The sequence below is a fragment of the Artemia sp. Qi Xiang Cuo genome, chromosome 1, assembly GCF_049724085.1.
Source record: "Artemia sp. Qi Xiang Cuo chromosome 1, ASM4972408v1, whole genome shotgun sequence".
Lineage (NCBI taxonomy): Eukaryota > Metazoa > Arthropoda > Branchiopoda > Anostraca > Artemiidae > Artemia > Artemia sp. Qi Xiang Cuo.
The window spans coordinates 6,592,086-6,612,670 of record NC_142794.1 but is presented as its reverse complement, the minus strand read 5'-3'; the positions used below and the strand labels follow the sequence as shown (position 1 = coordinate 6,612,670).

At 36.4% G+C, this 20,585-nt stretch overlaps 1 non-coding gene across 1 annotated transcript; it reads right to left on the bottom strand.

The window, feature by feature from the left end:
* Positions 1–16,048: 16,048 nt before the first annotated feature.
* Positions 16,049–16,212, bottom strand: LOC148955964 (U1 spliceosomal RNA). The gene has a single exon (XR_016142589.1). It is a non-coding gene; the product is annotated as a U1 spliceosomal RNA (small nuclear RNA).
* Positions 16,213–20,585: the final 4,373 nt, after the last annotated feature.

The window sequence follows — 20,585 nt, the reverse complement described above, 5'->3', positions numbered from 1 at the left end:
GTGGGGAGGGGGCCATTGGAGGTTGAGATCCTTGGTTTTAAGGGTCTTTGGTAGTTGGGGATCTTGATGGTTCCAATCCAAAACTACCTCACTACTTGATTTGAAAGGATTTCTAAGCATTGTTCTAGATTTCTATATTAAAATTCTTTTCTCGGCACCTACGACTTTATTAGTTTCCACTTTTTAGCGTACTCAAATACTAAAGAATATTTTATATTATCTGCACTCCTCAATTTGTTCTTGTTTATTATACTGACCACAGCCAAGAAGTGAAGCTAGGTCAAGTCGCAAGATCGCCTTGTCACCACTAACCATTTCCACAGACTGGTACCCAAGACTTTATTCTAATATTCTAACATTTATATCACGTTGCGTGAGAATTGCCATTCCCTCAGACTTACCTTAACTGGTAAGCAATTTTAACCCTTTACCGCTTTTATTCAATTTATATAAAAATATTCTTCTCATCTAGTTTTATCCGAATTTTTATGTGCCTAGTTTAGACCATTTAATGTTATGCGATACTGGGCATAATTTGGGTCATTGACCTACATAAAATACATGTTTAAAAATCTAGCTCTATATTGCATATCTTTATATGACTAGTATCACATGTCTGGTAGGCTCGACAGCTTTGCCTAATCCCAATTTATTAAGTTTCAAATATCTGCAAATATATTTCCTAAATTTAGAAAAAAAACCATTGATATGGCTTAAAATTCTAGCCAACTCAAATAACAGGAATTGCATTTTTAGAACTAAAACCAGAGAAAAAGAAACTGATAACTAAAAATTATGGAAATTTTATTTATGAAAATCTCAATAGGTAGACTATATAGACCTGTCAAGTAGGCAAATTTCTAGTACTTAGGAATCAGAAGAGGATAGGCAAATATATAAGCTTAGCAATACCTCTGCAGAGTATGTTTTGGCCCTGGATTCATTACTGAGTTTCATTTTCCTAACCTAGTCTCTTTACAAGATAGTAAAAAGCAGCAAAACTAGAATTTTACCAGGTAGGCTAACTTTTGTCTATATTTAAATATTTAAAAAACAATTTTTCAAGTGTGTAAGCTTGCCAGGTAATCCTAACAATCCAAATCTATGCGCCCTATTTTCTAGGGTGAATTTCTAGGTGGCACTATAATTTAGCTAGAATGCAAGTGAAAACATCATTTGATGCCTTTTTTATGCTTTTTCATGATTCAATAATCACTTCTGGGGCTAATTACATCTTGAGCCGATGGTTATATAATCTTTCGTCCATTGCAATCTTCAGGTGAGGAAGGAAAACACCACTTGCAACCTTCTCATTCATTTTTGACCCATCAACAAATATTCAGAAGTGATTTTTATAGGTAATTGTATTAAGTTCTGCAAATTTTTTCTGGACAAAAGCAATGGGGTTAAATCTTTATTCCACTTTGAGAAGTCATTATTTATTATGGGACTTGACCAATTCCACGGGGGGATCGGGGGAAAGTCGGTGTAATAGACTTTGCTGGTATGGGGAACTTTTTCTGAATATGGGCATACTCATCGGTAATGCCTTTATACATGACTGGATTTCTCAACCAATTATGTAAAGTGTGTGAGCTCTTTGATTCAATTTTTGTAAGATGTTTGGTCAAGAGAAAGCTACGTCTCTCCCTTATTGTTGTTAATCCATTCTCCATAAGCAGAAACTTGGTGCTTGTGGGTTTCCTAAGACCAAATATGAGACGTATTATATCATTTTGTGTTGTTTCAATTTTTATCTGGGTCTTTGCACATGCACCATAGACGATGAGCCTATAGTCAATATGGGGTCGTATATATGATTTATAAAACTGGAGTAAGGTTTTCTTTTTACAACCCCAGGGTGTGGAAAGAAGTCTTTTTAGTATATTTGTTTTTCTATAGCATTTTTTTATTGTGTTTGAAATGTGGAGGTGGAAATTAAGATCAAAAAATAAAGTCTTCAGTTACACTGCTTCTTCTAATAGGATTTGCTCAGGGTTTCGGTAAAATAAAAAAAAATTCTAGAATCTTGAAAAAACACTTCTAATGTTTTCAATTTTACTTGTCTACTATGGACTCTAGATCATCTTTCACTTATTTCTGTTCCCATTACTACAATACAATAATTTCTAATTGAAATAAGATTCAAATAGCCTTAATATTGCTCGTATACCTTTCTTATCAATGGTTTATTCTTCTGGTTGAACAAATAAATGTTCAATCTTCACCAAACTTTTAAAATCAATAGAATTCAACCCAACAGACCTTACTTTAGCTAACAACAGATATTGGAACAAGACATACTTTATTTCAAAACTTTTATTACGTTACTCATAAATGAGAGAGTTCAACTGTTTTGCAATGAAAAATAATAGTCGCTGTAGCGTAAAGTGACAAACTAGGATATATAAACCCCTTACTATTTAAATTATTTATTGGTTACTTAGGTTTTAATATTTGTTCTCTACTTTGGCAAAATTTCCTTTATATTTGATTTCCCATCCTTTTCACTATCAAATTCACTTTAATTAATCTTTTATTTTTACGCCAAAGTATAACTTCTACATTTACAATTCTTCAAAAATGTATTAAAAGCCACTGAAAAAACTGTCCTCTCAATAATCACAGGCAGCACAATGGCGGTGCCTAAGCAAAGAACGATATTGGGACAATGTATTATTGATTTATCTTTTTTTTTCTCCATACCCGGGCACTTCGTATCGAAGGAGTTGTCGTAGAAACTTCTAAAAAGGCTTATTCGGCTGGAAATTGGAATTGCTAGTGCCCTTTTTAATAGTCGAAAGTGATTGGAGGGCAACTAAACCCTCCCCCCCCAAACGCCCATCATTCCCCCAACACATCCAATCAAAATTTTGAGATAGCCATTTTTTCAGCGTAGTTGATTTCCAGATGGAAAATATATTTTTGAGGAGGAAACCCCCAGGGACAAGAGATTTAAGTTATGCCCCGGGGGCATATAATGTTTTTACAGAACACTTTGTCGTAGAAACTTCAAAAAAGGCACGTTCTATTGAAAATACAAAGGGCTAGTGTCCTTTTCAATAGTTGAAAGTGATTGGAGGGTAACTAGGCCCCCCTCCCCCAACGCCCATCTTCCCCCAAACACATCCAATCAAAATTTTGAGATAGCCTTGTTTTCAGCGCAGTTGATTTTCTGATAGAAAATATGTTTTTGAGGAGGACATTCCCCCACAACTGTCGGGGCAAGGGTTTTAAGTTATGTCCTGAGGGCATATAAGAACAATGTTGGCACAATACATTATTTTTTTTTCCTTTAGAGCAGGGTACTTCCTATCGAGGAAGTTGTCGTAAAAACTTCGAAAAGGGCTCATTCAATTGGAAATTGGAGTGGCTTGTGCCCTTTTTAATAGTCGAACGTAATTTGAAGGCAACTAACACCCTTTCCACGCCCATTATTTCCCAAAACACATCCAATCAAATTTTGATATAGGCTTTTTGTTCAGCGTAGTTGATTTCCAGAGAGAAATTATGTTTTTGAGGAGGACACTCCCCCACAGTCTTAGCCTTCAGGGAAATGGCTGTAAGTCATGCCCTGGGGGCATATAAGGTTTTTATAGAAGGCATTGTCGTAGAAACTTCAAAAAAGGCTCATTTGATTAGAAATTGAAAGGGCTAGTGCCGTTTTTAATAGTCGTAAGTGATTGGAAGGCAACTAACCCCTTCTCATGCCCACCTTTTCCCAAATCACATCCAATCAAAATATTGATAGAGCCATTTTATTCAACGTAGTTTTAATTTCTGTAAATTTGGTCTTTGAGGATGACAACCCCCTCACAGCCCTCAGGGCAAGGTTTGTAAGTTATGCCTTGGGGGAATATAAGGCTTTTACATAAAGTGTTGTCGTAGATACTTCAAAAAAGGCTCATTTGATTGGAAATTGAAAGGGCTAGTGCCCTTTTAATAATCGTAAGTGATTGGAAGAACTAACCCCTTCTCACGCCCACCTTTTCCCAAAACACATCCAATCAAAATATTGATAGAGCCCATTTTATTCAACATAGTTTTAATTTCTGTAAATTTGGTCTTTGAGGATGACAACCCCCTCACAGCCCTCCGGGCAAGGTTTGTAAGTAATGCCTTGGGGGAATATAAGGCTTTTACAGAAAGTGTTGTCGTAAAAACTTCAAAAAAGGCTCATTCGATTGAAAATTCAAAGGGCTAGTACCATTTTTAATAGTCAAAAGTGATTGGAGGGCAACTAACCTACCTCTCACGCCCACCTTTTCCCCAAAACCATCCAATCAAAATTTTAAGATGGCTCTTTTGTTCAAGTGAAATGAAAGTTCTGGAAATTAGGTCTTTGAGGATGAGTACCCCCACAACCCTCAGGGCAAGGGTTGTAAATTATGCCCTTGTGGCATATAAGGCTTTTATAAAACGTTTTGTTGTAAAAACTTCAAAAAGGACTCAGTCGATTGGAAATTGAAATGGCTAGTACCCTTTTTAATAGTCGAAAGTGATTGGAAGGCAACTAACACCCCTTCTTTGCCCACCATTTCCCCAAACTCATTCAATCAAAATTTTGAGACAGCCTTTTTGTTCCACGCAGTTTAAAGTTCAGGAAATTATACCTTTGAGCAGGGCACTTCCCCCACAGTCTTCAAGCCAAGGGTTATAAATAGTCCCTGGGGGTATATAAATTTTTATTGAAATCTTTGTCGTAGAAACTTGAAAAAGAGCTCATTCGATTGGAAATTCAAAGGTCTAGTGTCCTTTTTAATAGTCGGAAGTGATTTGAGAACAACTAACCCCCCTTTCACGCCCACCGTTTCCTCAAACACATCCAATCAAAATTTTTAGATAGCGATTTTGTTCAGTGCAATTGATTTCCAGATAGAAATTGTGTTTTTGAGAAGGACACTCCCCGCAGCCCTCAGGACAAGGGTTGTAAGTTATGCCCTAGGGGCATATAAGGTTTTTATAGAAAGCGTTGTCGTAGAAACTTCAAAAAAGGCTTATTCGATTGGAAATTCAAAGGGCTATTGCCCTTTTTAATAGTCAAAAGTGATTGGAGGGCAACTAATCCCCCTTCCACAACCACCATTTCCCGAAACACATCCAATCAAAATTTTGATATAGCCATTTTGTTCAGTGTAGTTGATTTCCAGATAGAAATAATGTTTTTGAGGATGACACTCCCCCGCAGCCTGTAGGGCATGGATTGTAAGATATGTCCTGGGGGCATATAAGGGTTTTACAGAAAGTGTTGTCGTAGAAACTTCAAAAAGGACTCATTCGATTGGAAATTCAAAGTGCTAGTGCCATTTTTAATAGTCAAAAGTGATTGGAGGGTAACTAACCTACCTCTCACGCCCACCTTTTCCCCAAAAAACATCCAATCAAAATTTTAAGATAGCCCTTTTGTTCAAGGGAATGGAAAATTCTGGAAATTAGGTCTTTGAGGATGACAACCCCCCACAGCCCTCAGGGCAAGGGTTGTAAATTATGCCATTGTGGCATATAAGGTTTTTATAGAACGTTTTGTCGTAGAAACTTCAAAAAGGGCTCATTCGATTGGAAATTGAAATGGCTAGTACCCTTTTTGATAGTCGAAAGTGATTGGAAGGCAACTAAAACCCCTTCCTTGCCCACCATTTCCCCAAACTCATTCAATCAAAATTTTGAGAGAGCCTTTTTGTTCCGCGCAGTTTAAAGTTCAGAAAAGTATACCTTTGAGCAGGGCACTTCCCCCACAGTCTTCCGGCCAAGGGTTATAAGTTACTCCCTGGGGGCATATAAATTTCTATTGAAATCTTTGTCGTAGAAACTTGAAAAAGAGCTCATTCGATTGGAAATTCAAAGGTCTAGTGCCTTTTTTAATAGTCGGAAGTGATTTGAGGGCAACTAACCCCTCTTTCACGCTCACCTTTTCCTCAAACACATCCAATCAAAATTTTTAGATAGCAATTTTGTTCAGCGTAATTGATTTCCAGATAGAAATTATGTTTTTGAAGAGGACACTCCCCCAGAGCCCTCAGGGCAAGGGTTGTAAGTTATGCCCTGGGGGCATATAAGGTTTTTATAGAAAGCTTTGTCGTAGAAACTTCAAAAAAGGCTCATTCGATTGGAAATTGAAAGGGCTAGTGCCCTTTTTAATAGTAGAAAGTGAATGGAGGGCAACTCTCACGCCTACCTTTTCCCCAAACACATTCAATCAAAATTTTAAGATAGCCATTTTTTCTGGAAAATTAGGTCTTTGAAGATGACAACCCCACCAGCCTTCTTAGCAGGGTTGGTAAGTTATGCCCTTGGGGCATACACGGTTTTTTTTTAGAACGCATTGTCGTAGAAACTTCAAAAGTGGCTCATTCGATTGAAAATTAAAATGACTAGTGCTCTTTTTAATAGTCGAAAGTGATTGAAAGGCAACTAACACCCCTGCCACACCCACCATTTCCCCAAAAACATCGAATCAAAATTTTGAGATAACTTTGTTCCACGCGGTTTAAAGTTCAGGAAATTATACCTTTGATTAGAATACTCCCTACATAGTCTTCAGGGCAAGGGTTATAAGTTATTCCCTGAGAGCATATAAGTTTTTATTGAAATATTTGTCGTAGAAACTTGAAAAAGGGCTCATTCGATTGGAAATTCAAAGGGCTAGTGCCCTTTTTAATAGTCTTGAAAGTTATTTGAGGGCAACTGATCCCCCTCTCACGCACACTTGTTCCCATAAATAACATCCAATCAAAATGTTTAGATAGCTATTTTATTCAACGTAGTTGAATTTTTTGAAATTAGGTCTATAAAGACAACCGATCCACCTCCACAGCCCTCAGGGCTAGGGTCGTAAGTTATGCCCTAGGGGCATATAAGGTTTTTATAGAAAGAGATGTTGTAGAAACTTAAAAAAGGGCTCATTAGATTGGAAATTTAAAGGACCAGTGCCCTTTTAATAGTTGAAAGTTATTGAAGGGCAACTAACCCCCCTCTCACACCCACCATTTCCCCAAAAACATCCAATCAATATTTTAAGATATCTATTTTTTTCAACGTAGTCGAAAGTTCAGGAAATTAGGTCTTTTAGGATGATAACCCCATCAGAGCCCTCAGTGCAAGGATTTTAAGTTATGCCCTTGGGGTATATAAAGTTTATATAGAAAGTTGCTGTAGAAATTCCAAAAGGGGCTCATTTGATTGGAAAATGAAATTGCCCTTTTTAATAGTCGAAAGTGAGTGAAGAGTAATCAACCCCCCTCTCACGCCCACCACTTCCCCAAACACATTCAATCAAAGTTTAGAGATAACCATTCTGTTCGACGTAGTTGAAAGTTCTGAAAATTATGTATTTAAGGATGACAAACCCCCCAGAGCCCCCAGGGCAAAGGTTTTAAGTTATGCCCTGGGGGCATATAAAGTTTATATAGAAAGTTGCTGTAGAAATTCCAACAGGGGCTCATTTGATTGGAAAATGAAATTGCCCTTTTTAATAGTCGAAAGTGAGTGAAGAGTAATCAACCCCCCTCTCACGCCCACCACTTCCCCAAACACATTCAATCAAAGTTTAGAGATAATCATTCTGTTCGACGTAGTTGAAAGTTCTGAAAATTATGTATTTAAGGATGACAAACCCCCCAGAGCCCCCAGGGCAAAGGTTGTAAGTTATGCCCTGGGGGCATAACATTTTATAGATAGAGTTGTCGTAAAAACTTCAAAAAGGGACTCATTCAATAGGAAATTGAGAGGGCTAGTGCCCTTTTTAATAGTTTAAATTGATTGGAGGGTAACTAACCCCCCTCTCACGCCTACCATTCTCCCAAACACATCCAATCGAAATTTTCAGATAGCCATTTTGTTAAACGTTGCAAAACAGTTCTAGAAATTAGGTCTTTGAGGATGACAACCACCCTCACAGCCCTAAGGGTAAGGGTTGTAATTTATGTCCTGGGGGAATATAAGGTGTTAATAGAAAGTGTTGTCATAGAAACTCAAAAAGGGCTCATTCGATTGGAAATTGAAAGGCCTAGTGCCCTTTTTAATAGTCAAAATTGATTGGAAGGCTTGACATTTTTATAGTAAAGATCGATGTGGGTATAATGTATAATTTTGTTGTTGTTGTTGTAGTTTAGACCAGGGCACTTTGTATTGAAGCAGTTGTCGTAGGAACTTCGATTAGGGCTCATTCAATTGAAAATAGAAAGGGCTGATGTCCTTTTTAATAGTCGAAAGTGAATGGAGGGAAACTAATCCCCCTCCCATGCCCACCCTCCCATTTGTCTTGATGTTTAAAAAATAAATGTTGCCATAAGATTTAATCGAAATGAACTGTGTTAATGCTAATTCCCAATAAGACATCTCAGCAGTATCCCAAGAACGACTGAGGGTATTATGTCCAAACTTTTGGGGCTACTTCTGCTCTTAAAATTTAACCAAATCAAAATAGTGTAATGCAAATAGTGTATCCAAGTTATCAAAGAAGATAAACGGATTTTTTTGCGAATGGTATCAATTTTTCCATTTCTAGATCAACTAGAGGAGGGATAAAACTAAATTAAACCCTGCTATTTGTGTCCAGATTTTTAAAAGGGTGTATGTTGTTAAAAATTGCTGAAAACTTTTCGCCAGCATACTAATAGCAGGCCCAATCATAAATTCTTAAAAAAACGGAAAGATTTAAAGTATTATTTTCTTTTTCCCTGAAAAGACTATGTCAATATAAAACGAACAGAAATTAGTCAAAAAAACATTTTCCTCAAAATAAGTTTTTCAAAGGAAAGTAAAGAACTAAATTAAACAATAAATGAGCAAAAATAAAATCAAATAATCTACCAAGCGTGAAACTACCACAAATCAGCATCGATAAATAAATGAAGCCCAAACCTGAAAGAAATTATAATTATTTCCCCTGAAGAGTTGCAAGAAAATAAAACTTCTCTGCATATTGATAGGAAGAGCTGCTTAAGAGAAAAAAAACTACACATTTGAGAGTTTCCGGAACCCCTTCGCCAAAGAAAGGAGCTCCACTGACTTTCCGAACTTTTTTAATACTCTAATACTTTTCTAAAACTTGTCTTGTAATAGTGCAATACTGGATAAGCGTCCATCCGTTTTGAGCGGACTGTGTAACTTAATGTTTAGAGGAGAATGTGGCACCATGTGGAATGTGACCTCTAAAAATAGTACGGTATCCATATAGTTTTTCAAAAGTTCTAAACCAATTAGCCATCTCGTAATTTTCCGGCAAAGTCGGGTTGAAGCTAATGTTTATCTATTTTAAATTACCGTAGCTAGGGCATTCTTTGATATGATTATTATTGTCGCAATTTCATTCTTTAGAGTTCAATTACTATTGGAGCAAGTTTTGTGTAAGAAGTTTTCTCTTTGTTGCAAGAATTTATAAAACATGGAATATTTTCAATTCAAGTGAATTTTTGAAAACAAAACATCTGTTTTGGGAAAATCAAATTGAAACCCAATGATAGCGCGCTGAGAAAGAGTTAACTATCCTCCGCTCTGGTTACTTGAGCCTTGTCTTGGTGCTTATCGTTTTGTTTGTCGGAGTAGTAATGATAATGAAAACAAATTTGCGGTATTGTAATCACAGCATTGTAGTTAGTCCCCAATGCCGTGCCGGCGCATAAATCGGAAGCTGTCGACGTCGACCGCCACTGAAGTGTCATAACGCCGCTGCCGGACGAGGCGGCTGTGTTCCACCTACTTTGAATTAATTTGCACCAATATTTTATTGCGTTAACCATAATGTTGGAGCTTTTCATTTCTCGTGTGGTTATAGATTACGATTTTTTCTGCTTAGAAATCATGCGAAGTTTTCAAAATTTAACAAACAAATGGGCACACAAATAATCTGCAAGAATTCCCTCATGTTTCCAGGGTGAGTTTTTATTCAGCATCAGCTTTTCTAGCGCATCCTTTGAACAGACAATTGTCTTTCAAACAGACCCCAGATCAAATTACAGGTAGAAACTTGAGATTTAAGGACCTCTCTATTTCAAGACACCTTGCTATAGCAACGAAAAAATGTGCACGGAAAGGAAAAATTCAGTAACATTTTCAAGGCTTAAGTAGAGTTCAGCCTCCCCCTGATAATAAACATTCTAAAGCTTAGCTAAAAATGAGAGGAGTCCAAGAGTATTTTTTTCAAATTCAGGTAAAGATATTAGGACGATAAAGATCCATCGTAGTAAAAAATAGCAAACAAATGGAAAATAAAGCATTTAATTTCGAGATCATTTAATATTTCTAAGAAAATTTTACAATCTGTAACTACATTGTATCTCTCTCTCTCTCTCTCTCTCTCTCTCTCTCTCTCTCTCTCTCTCTCTCTCTCTCTCTGTGCCTATGTGTTTGAATCGGATGTTTACTTTTCTCTGTGTCTGTTTTTTGTGTGTTTGTATGTGTTTATGTCTCTCTCTCTCTCTCTCTGTGCCCGAGTGTCTGAGCGGGTTTTCTGCTTGTCTCTGTGTCTGTCTTGGTTTGTATGTGTTTTTCTCTCTCTCTCTGCCGGACGAGGCGACTGTGTTCCACCTCAATTTGAATTAATTTGCACCAATGTTTTATTGCGTATATCTATATCTGTATATCTATATCTATATATCTGTATATCTGTATATGTATATGTATATCTATATCTATATATCTATATATATGTATATCTATATATCTATGTATATATCTATATATATATATATATATATATATATATATATATATATATATATATATATATATATATATATATATATATATATATATATATATATATATCTGTGATTCTGTGTCCAAGCGGTTGTTTGCTTGTCTCTCTTTCTGTGCATATGTGTCTGATTGGGATGTTTGCATGGCTCTGTGTCTGACTTTAAATGTTTGTGTGTCTGACTCTTTGTGTTTGTACGTGTTTTTGTCTCTCTCTCTGTGCCTGTGTGTCTTGAGCAGGTGTTTCCTTGTCTCTGTGTCTGTCTATGTGTGTTTTGTGTCTGACTCTGTGTGTTTATATGTGTCTTTTTTCTCTTTCTCTCTGTGCCTATGTGTTTGAGCGGCTGTTTGATTGTCTCTCTCCCTCTCTCCCTATGCCTGTGTGTCCGAGTGGGTGTTTTCTTGTCGATGTGTCTGTTTTTGTCTGTTTGTGCATCTGATGGTGTGTGTTTGTATGTGTTTTTATCTCTCTATCTCTCTTTGCCTGTGTGTTTGAGCGGCTGTTTGCCTCTCTCTCTCTCTCTTTGTACCTTTGTGTCCGACCGGGTGTTTGCTTGTCTTCATGTCTGGCTTTGTGTGTCTGGCTCTGTGTGTTTGTATTTGTTTCTCTCTGCTCTCTCTGTGCCTGTGTGTCTGAGCGGCTGTTTGCTTGTCTCTCTCTCTATCTCTGTGACTGTGTCTCTGGGCGGGTGTTTGCTTCTCTTTGTGTCAGTCTGTGTGTGTCTGACTCTGTGTGTTTGTCTGGGTCTCTCTCTCTCTCTCTCTCTCTCTCTGTGCCTATGTGTGTGAGTTGTTGTTTGCTCTCTCTCTCTCTCTCTCACTGTGTTTCTGTGTGGGTATTTTCGTGTCTTAGTGTCTATCTATGTGTGTTTTTGTGTCTGACTCTGTGTGTTTGTGTGCGTTTTTTTCTCTCTCTCTCTTTCTCTCTGTACCTGTGTGTCTGAGCGGCTATGTGCTTGTCTCTCTCTATCTTTATGCCTGTGTGTCTGAACGGGTGTTTGCTTGTCTCTGTGTGTTTGTATGTGCTTTTGTCTCTATCTCTCTCTCTCTCTCTCCCTGTACCTGTGTCTCTAAGTGGGTGTTTGCTTGTCTCTGTCTTTGTGCGTTTATGTGTCTGACTCTGTGTGTTCGTAGGTGTTTTTGTCTCTCTCTCATTTGTAAAATGTATAATTCTAAGAATCTTGGCCTCGAAAAATGCAGTGCTCTTAAACGAGAGGGTGTTAGACTAAGAATATTTAATGGAAAGAGGTCAAAGAATTTCATCGATACCAAAGAACTCGCAATAGCTGGATTCTTCTTTGTTGGTCCCTGTGACCAGGTTCAGTGTGATTTTTGTGCAGGTTTGGTTGGGAACTGGGAAGAGGGCGATGTACCTATAGATGAACATATGAAACACTTCGAAACATGTCTTTTTGTTCAAGGAGTTGATGTGGGAAACATTCCAGTGAAACCTTCTGATTTAACTGGAGGTTGACATTTGTGGGCGACACGCGTGACTGTGTTCCTATGTCAAAAAAATCTAAGTCCGCCAAAATAAATCTAAGCCTCCCCCCCCCAAAAAAAAACAAAATTCTGTCCAATAAATTCTAAGCCCCAAAAATAATTTCAAGTCCCAAAATAATTATAAGTAAAAAAAGTCTAAGTCCTCCCCAAAAAATTCAAAGTTCAAAAAATTGGCGGGGGGGGGCATTGGGGTCCTGGAGGGGAAAATGGGGCCCTGGAGGGGAAACTGGGGACCCAACATCATGCGCAAGCCCGGTAATGGAAAACCAGTGTGCTCAGGACCATCAAATTACAAAAAGGATACCTTGTCGATTATGGTCTTTACAATTTTTGGAGATCAAAGCAAGTTTCATTGACGATCAAAAGAACATATCTGTCCAGCAGCCATCTCACATCACTGTGGTATGCATATTCTCGGAATGATGCCAAAAAAGGCGCTTGGAAACGAATCACTGATAGCTTTTACCATATATCCAAATCCAATTGAGAAATCGACTGCACAATTAACTTGTTACGATATAGTGATGCTTAACATCAGTTGGCTGGCGTCCCAGAAAAAGTACATTGATTGCCTAGAATGTATTTCTAAGAACATAATATCATCAATGACTTGTTGGCTCAGTCAAGTAACGTGTCTTTCTCTTTCCATGGGAATCTTAGGTCTCACGTTCGATTCATAAATTAGACATAAATTCCATAAAATCAATGCAAAAAAACTGCTTAGAAGCTACACAAATGTATCGTTGGAAATGAAAACATTTCGTCATCTATACCTGTAGTTACCAATAATACCATCTATGACTTTGGTTAAACATTTGGCATTCAAATGTATCTATCATAGGTGGCCGTATGCAAGATACCGAGTGCATGGCGCTTGTATTCGTTGCTCTGTTTCAGCGAGAAATAACAGCTGGCAAACGTTTCCTGGAAATAACCTTATCACCGGAAGCTGGGAGAACGGTATGTGTCTCGTAGGAATGGTGGGAGTACATGGTGTTTAAAGTGCATAAGGGACCCCGGGGGTACATGGCGTTTAAAGTGCGTGCCACCAAAGTGCTACTGCTGTTCAAAACAGAAATTTATTCATTGATGATGCTTTTCTTTGCTAAGAACTCAACCACCCATGTGCAGGCATTGGCAGGTGCCTGTTATTTCAAATAGAGTTGATATGCTAGTCTCTCATCACCAAAACCGTACTTTTTATTCAACAGTTTGAAGATTTTTTCAAAATCAATTATAATTGGTTTAAATAGTTTAATGATGTTAAGATTTCTCTGCTAAGGTGTTTAAAAAGGTATTTTTCCCGCATTTTTTAAAACACCTTCCCTTTATCCCAAAGATTAAGGAAAAATCTCATCGTCGTATTGTCATTAAAATAAGGAGTTGTTTTCCCATGGCATTTTCGTTAAACAAATTGAAATTACAGCAAAATTTCCCTCTTTGTATTCTGAAGCATAATTTCCCTCTCAGGACCGTATCTAGGATCTTTTCCAGAGGAGGGGGGGGGGTCACAAAAACTTTAAAAATGCATCACAACCTTGTTTATATGAGTTTTTGTTACGTTTTTACGAGTGGGAAAAACTTCTAGGAGGGGGAGGGGATTGGCCGTCACCCAAAAACGGTAAGAATAGTCGTTTTACTTTTCTCAAAAAATGAAAACGTGCATTCAAAACAATAGAACGCTTGCATCGGAAAATGATACGTGACATTGCTTTTTATCAAAAATAATTTAGAGACTATGGTTATAAATGTGAAAAAGTTGCGCATACCTGTATCTCTTTCACCAATTTAAGCTCCTGATTCGCAATGAAGACAATCCGATTTATGCCGAAAGATATTAGTAAAACGTTTTGAATAAAAAAGATTTGTATAAATAATATTTACTTAACTGGGTAGCCACTTATTATGTAGGAGGTTATCGCCTTAGATAAGCTATTCCATTGCACTTGGGATGGGCTAACCCTTATGACTGCCCCAAATGGAGGAAACTCAACAGTTATTTCAGTAGTGAGTTATTGCGCTTACCCCTGCCCACACATTGGACAGTATCTTCTTTCGGGCCCTTTTACATGTCATAAATTATGCAATTTGAAGGAAAAACTACACAATTTATTGTTGTTCAGACAAAAAGGCAACAAGTAAAATTGATCATTGTACATTAAGTAAAATGCAATAAGTACTATTGAAAAGGTTAATTTCTTGATAAACTTAAATGTTTGAAATTTTATGGAAGAACTGTGCTAAAAATCCCAAGCAAATGAGAGAGTTGAGTGTATACTCTATAGAGAATGGTTCTCAAATTAAAAAAAAACTCAAATAATTTTTTTGTTCTTAGTCTTGTGTTTAAGCAAATGATGGTCCCAATGATCAATCGCTATAAATACAATAAATTTCCTTGGCTGATTGAATTGCTGATGCATTTTGTTTGTGAAAATAGTCTGTAATTATTAAATATTCAGTTTTGTGTCTAAATTGGGAGTAAATTTTAATGATATTACACTATAACTTGCATTATTACTAATCCTGGTTAAAAATTCTTTTTCGCTAAATAAAAATTATTATTTGTATACACATTATCATTTATGAAAACGGATGCCACATACAAGGTATTATTTAGAGCAACTCAATCACCAGTGCCGAATAGCACAGTGGTAAAAACGTGCAGGTGCGCTCTACTAAGACTACTAAGAATAGAAAAGTCCCTATCGAGCTCCAAATTTTTCTTTTTTTTCGACAAACAGTTTCCCTGAAAACAAAGTTTACAATTACAAAGTGCGTAATTTTTTTGACTACAAAAAGAACGGAAAGATTATAATAAAAGGTTATAAAGAGTAGAAAACAAGTAAGTAAAAAAGCAATATAATAACAGCTTATAAGGAAAAATAAAGTGATGTAAATTCTTCTAGCAAAACTAATTAGATAAATAAGTAAGCTAATATTGATACCCCCTCCCCTCCTTCTGAAGATTCTTGAAAATTTCTAGAGTTGACTTGAGTATCTAAAAATAAATCCTAGTAAATCCTTATCGGTTTTTTGACAACGTTTGAAAGCAATATGGAATTCAATGTTCATTCAAGTAAATGCGGGCAAAAAAAAAAAAAAAAAATTATTTGATGAGATAACATATTCAAAGAGCAGCAATTCATGGGCAACTTTAATAATAGGGCAATAAAACTAAATCCGCAGAAAAAACATAGATATTTAGTAATCAGGCTGAAAAATAATTATAATGTAACGCAGGGGCCGATCAATTACTATAGCAAAAGGCCCCCCTATTTAAACATTCCACGAAGCTTAACGGTAGTGAAGAAATTTTTACTTTGACATGTTGCCGCCGTAACTTGATGAAACGTGTGGTGACCAAGAACATAGCCTCTGTGACTTAATCTAAATTTCAGCAATTTGATCCGAATCCTAGTTCAATTTAAAAATAATTATTTAATAATTACAGAGTATTTTCAAAAACAAAATGCATGAGGAATTCAATTAGTTAAGGCAGTTTAATTATGGCGACTGGTCATTAATACCATCATTTGATTTAACACAAGACTAAGAAAAACAAAATATGTTTATTTGTTATTTGTTTGATGTTTGAGAAAATTCCAAAACCATTTTCTATAGATTATACGCTCAACTCTCTCATATGCTTGGGATTTTAGGCACAATTCTTCCGGAATATTTCAAACATGCAAGTTTATTAAAAAAATAATCTTTACAAAAGGGCCCAATGATCAATTTTACATGTCCCATTAACGTCTTATCAACATCAAGTTGCATACTTTTTCCTTCCAACAGCGAAATGTGTGACATATAAGAGGGGCCCAGAGGAAAGTACTTTTAAATATGTAAATAGGGCTCCGCACGAACACAGTCCCCCACTGCCGAAAATTACGCTGTTGAGTTACCCCCATTTGGGGTAATCACAGGGGTCATCCAATCAGAAGTGCAATAGAAAGACCTCAACCCGGGAGCGCCTCCTTCATGATCAAGACAGCTCCCCAGCCAGGTAAATATGATTAGTTAAGATCTAAAATTTTACTAATATCTTTATATTTCTCTTTTGGTTTCTAATTATCGGCATCTCATCTTTGATACATTTTACGAATCTCATTTTCTGTTGGTCAGTCCAATTCCGTAAATTATTCGATTATTCTGTTATTATTGGCCATTGCCTAAGTTGTTTATTTTATGGGTTATTTTATCATCTCCATTGAGGCGATTACTAGTAAGATTCTCTGGATTACTAGCATTCCGAACTGGAATTTCAAGCATTTAGTTTTTTAGACAGGGTGGCTTCACCTCCCCATTTCGCCTATCAGTTTCTCTGTCTACTCTCCTTGTCAACTATGTCACATATTTTTCAGTCTTTGAATTTAAGGTTTGATGCGTCTCATTCTCTGACAACCGACCCCTAGAAAACATATCCTGACCCACAAATGGCTTTTAAGTTGTACGTGATGAAATGTCACTCGCCGAGATTCTTCAGCGAACTCTTATTAGATCTTTCATGGTTTTTATGAATTTCTGGTGATTTCTCTTAAAAGCCTCCATTCTTTTTCTATTTAATCTATTTCAGCTTGTATTTTTTTCTCTATATGATCGGTATTTTCTCTCGTCTTCCCCCTACGGGCCTCGCTAGCCCATTATTCAGACTCTCTTATCCTTCTGTCTGCCTCTCTACGGAGGGCATCGTTTTTATTTTAGTTCCAGTTTAAACTTTTCGAAGCTAAATTTTCAATTACTATGGCCTGTGTGTAAGGTGTATGGCCTGTGTGTAGAACCCTGGAGCTAGTTAGCCTCTTGTCAGTCCGCAAGTTGGATACTTTCATGATCAAATGGTATTATCTCCATTGGAAAATATAATCACAATCTCCACTGAATTCGAAAATAAGCACGATATTTGTCGGTAATATCACTTAATTACTTTATCGATCACCTAATTAGCGAGTATCAATTTAACTCGATTCAAACCAATCTCTGAAACGTAAAGTAAATCACCGAAATGGAAAATTACATGGGTTGTGAAAAAAAATGAGAAAACAAACTGTCAAAACACGAAAGTATTACACTGATGGATTAGCTAAAATAAAAATTGAACCGGGAAACGACCCTGCAACACAAACCAAATATCACAACAAGATTCTGGTTGCTCCAAATGCAAATTATACTAATTCGCTAAAATACAATCTCCGAACGGCAGATTACGCGAAAAGGACAGGCCTATTGTTGGGATCCGTGCCCTTTTTTTTATCAGATAAATGCCCCTCTTCTTTTTATATAGATTTACCTACAATTTAATTTTAATTTACAAATTAAAAGCCTCGGAGAGGCTAGTCTGTTTGCAATTTATTAAATTTCGCAAGAGGGAAGAAATTGGTTTGAAGATATCACAACAAGTTAGTTTTATCTAACTAATCATCGCTATCTAAATATAATTTATACCTAAAGTAAGTTCGATTTTAACTTCCCGTGCATTTGATTGGTCCGTGACTGAATATATTCCAAAATTTTCCTTCAAATATTTTCCAAAACCACCTAATTTACTTGTTATGGGTAAAAAGTAGGATTGAAACAAGTTTAGAGAAAAAGTTCATTTGGCCAACACTACAAAACTGAACAACACTCAATTTCACTGAGAGAGACTAGTACGGGAATTTAGCATAATTCAAATTCGAGCTTGTTCTTCAGAACAGTCTTCTTCATGTTTCGATGACAAAGACGATCCACACCGAATTAAGTCTTCTACATAATCTGGCACATGTGCGGTCGTAATCTAAATAAAATAGAGCAGATTTATTTTCAAAATGGTCATCGCAAACAAAAACAGCCGGATTTGTATACCTTGTCAAAAAAAGGAAAATATTGCAAAAAAAAAACGAATCTCGATGAAGAAACAATAATGAAGGTCACATAGCAAGCTAATAAGAAACAACCTAACAACGTTCAGTAATCTAATATGCTGAGTAAAAGAAGAAAACATATAATATCGGTTCAATATTTTTTTACTTTTTTTTTTAACAGGAATAATATAGCTAGTCTCATTAAAGAAAAAGATTAATTTCTAGACTCACCTTGATGTAACTTTCAAATATATATTACGAAGAGCTTACGTATGCCTTATCGAAAGATCGATGAGAAAAGTAGAAAGAAGGAGGATGAGGACTGCTTGAAAGGATGAGGAGCCAGAGTAAAAACATATATTTTCAGGAGGTGAAAGGGTAACTTACTATTTCTTAACATGTTCGAACTGAAAGCTTTATTTGGCAGAAGAGCTATACATTTCTTCCTATTTGTACTTTATAATTTCTCAACAATTCCCATCTTTTCAACAATGAGAGGGTTGCCTCTCAGATTTATTGTTTATATATATATATATATATATATATATATATATATATATATATATAGTATATATATATATATATATATATATATATATATATATATATATATATATATATATATATATATATATTTTTTCTATATCTATATATATATATATATATATATATATATATATATATATATATATATACTATTATAAATATATAATATATAAATATATATAAATGTATACTATCAAATGCTAATCGTAGCACCAAGTGGCCTGAGGCCAACGCAGCCACGCACGCTCCTCCACCAACCCAATATATTCAAAGCCTCCCTTTAACACTCTCTCAAGAAGTTCCCATTTCCTTTTAACCTTTCCTTATGACATCCTCTCACCCCATTAGGGGATGAAATGTTTTTCACTTGACCGTAGATGGTTGACCAACAAGGACGATCTTTGGCAATCTGTCATTCTTCATTGGCAGAACTTGTCCTAGACATCTTAACCGTTCTATCATTATAGCCCTAGAAAGTGGGATTCCACCACATTTTTCGTAGAGCTCACTGTTTGAAATACGGTTAGTCGGTCGGGTACTCAAGACAATCAATTGGCAATTTCTCTGGAAAACACCTAGCAAATCCTCCTTCATCTTTCGAAGCGCCCACGCTTCAGAGCCATTCTCGACCACCGATATCACTTTAGCTTCCAATACTCTAATCTTGGTTCGCAGACTTATCTTCCCGTTCTTTCAAACTTTTTCAAACTGTGAAAAAAAAAACATAGAGCCTTAGCTATTCTACTTTTAACATCTTCTCTGCACCCACCGTCTTTACTAAAACTACTACCTAGATAAATGAAGTTCTCTACTTAATCGGTCTTCTCAAAATCAATTTTCAAACCTATTCTTCCACCCTGATTTCTCAAGACATATAAAATTTCAGTCAATTTGCAAACGTTTTTATCTAGGATGAATAAATTATCAACAAAATCTAAGTCTAATAGAGTTTTACTGCCCCAATTGGTTCCAGGTTATCCCATTGCCTTTGCTGTGCTCCTTAGGACAGAGTCTATCAAAATGATTAATATGAATGGGATAGGACACTACCCTGTTTAATTCTTGATTTAATGTTAAACCAGCTACTAACATTTTCTACCCTAACGGCAGCGATGTTATTCTTGTACATAGTCCTTATGGCTTTAATGTATTTATCTGGTATACTATACAAGGATAGGACCTTCGCTAAAGCCTTCAATGAGCTGAATAGCAATAACCACAAACCTGAGTTTTTCCTAAGTTCTTAATTGCACCCGAAACACTTCACAAAACTTAGTAAACAAAATTTGAAATATGACTTTTTCCTTAGACCCCCCCTCATGTATAACAATTGACGAGGAGGAGGGGGGCAGCAATTGCTTCCCCACTAAAAATATATTTTGTATCAATAATTTGTATAAGAATTCCCCAAAATTGTTGAAATATAAGATTTCGGGGTGGGGGGACCCCCCTTCAAAAATGTGTTCATTTGAGATCAAAATATATTTGATTTGTGATCTAAAAAATTTGATCCTCGAAATGTTGTCTCAGTTTCTGATGGCAGGTATCGGAAAAACTGAGCCGAGACACTTTTAATTGTACCGAGGAACTTCTAATTGTACCGAGGCACGCATGGATAAATTTGTTACTCAGGTCCCGCGATCAGCTAAGACCTATGTCAACGATTCCTACCTTGACGAAGGTAGAACAGAGTCAACTGTCCTTTGTTATCAACAGGTTACGCCTCCAATAGATCTGTACCCATAATGTTGCATACCAGGCAGTACCACAGCAATATACTCACTTAGAATGTTCAACCCAACTTTGAAAGAGTTGAGTGCCTCTAATTGTGTTATCGATTTATTTTTGGCAAAGTATAGGATAGCCTACGAGTGGGTGAACAGAAATCAAAACTTTTTACGATTCAATCCACCCAAGCGTAATGTGATGAATCCAGATACACCGGTTCCAAATGTCTCCTTTATAACAATAGGTGGCGTAATAGTTTCAAGTGACTGCTCA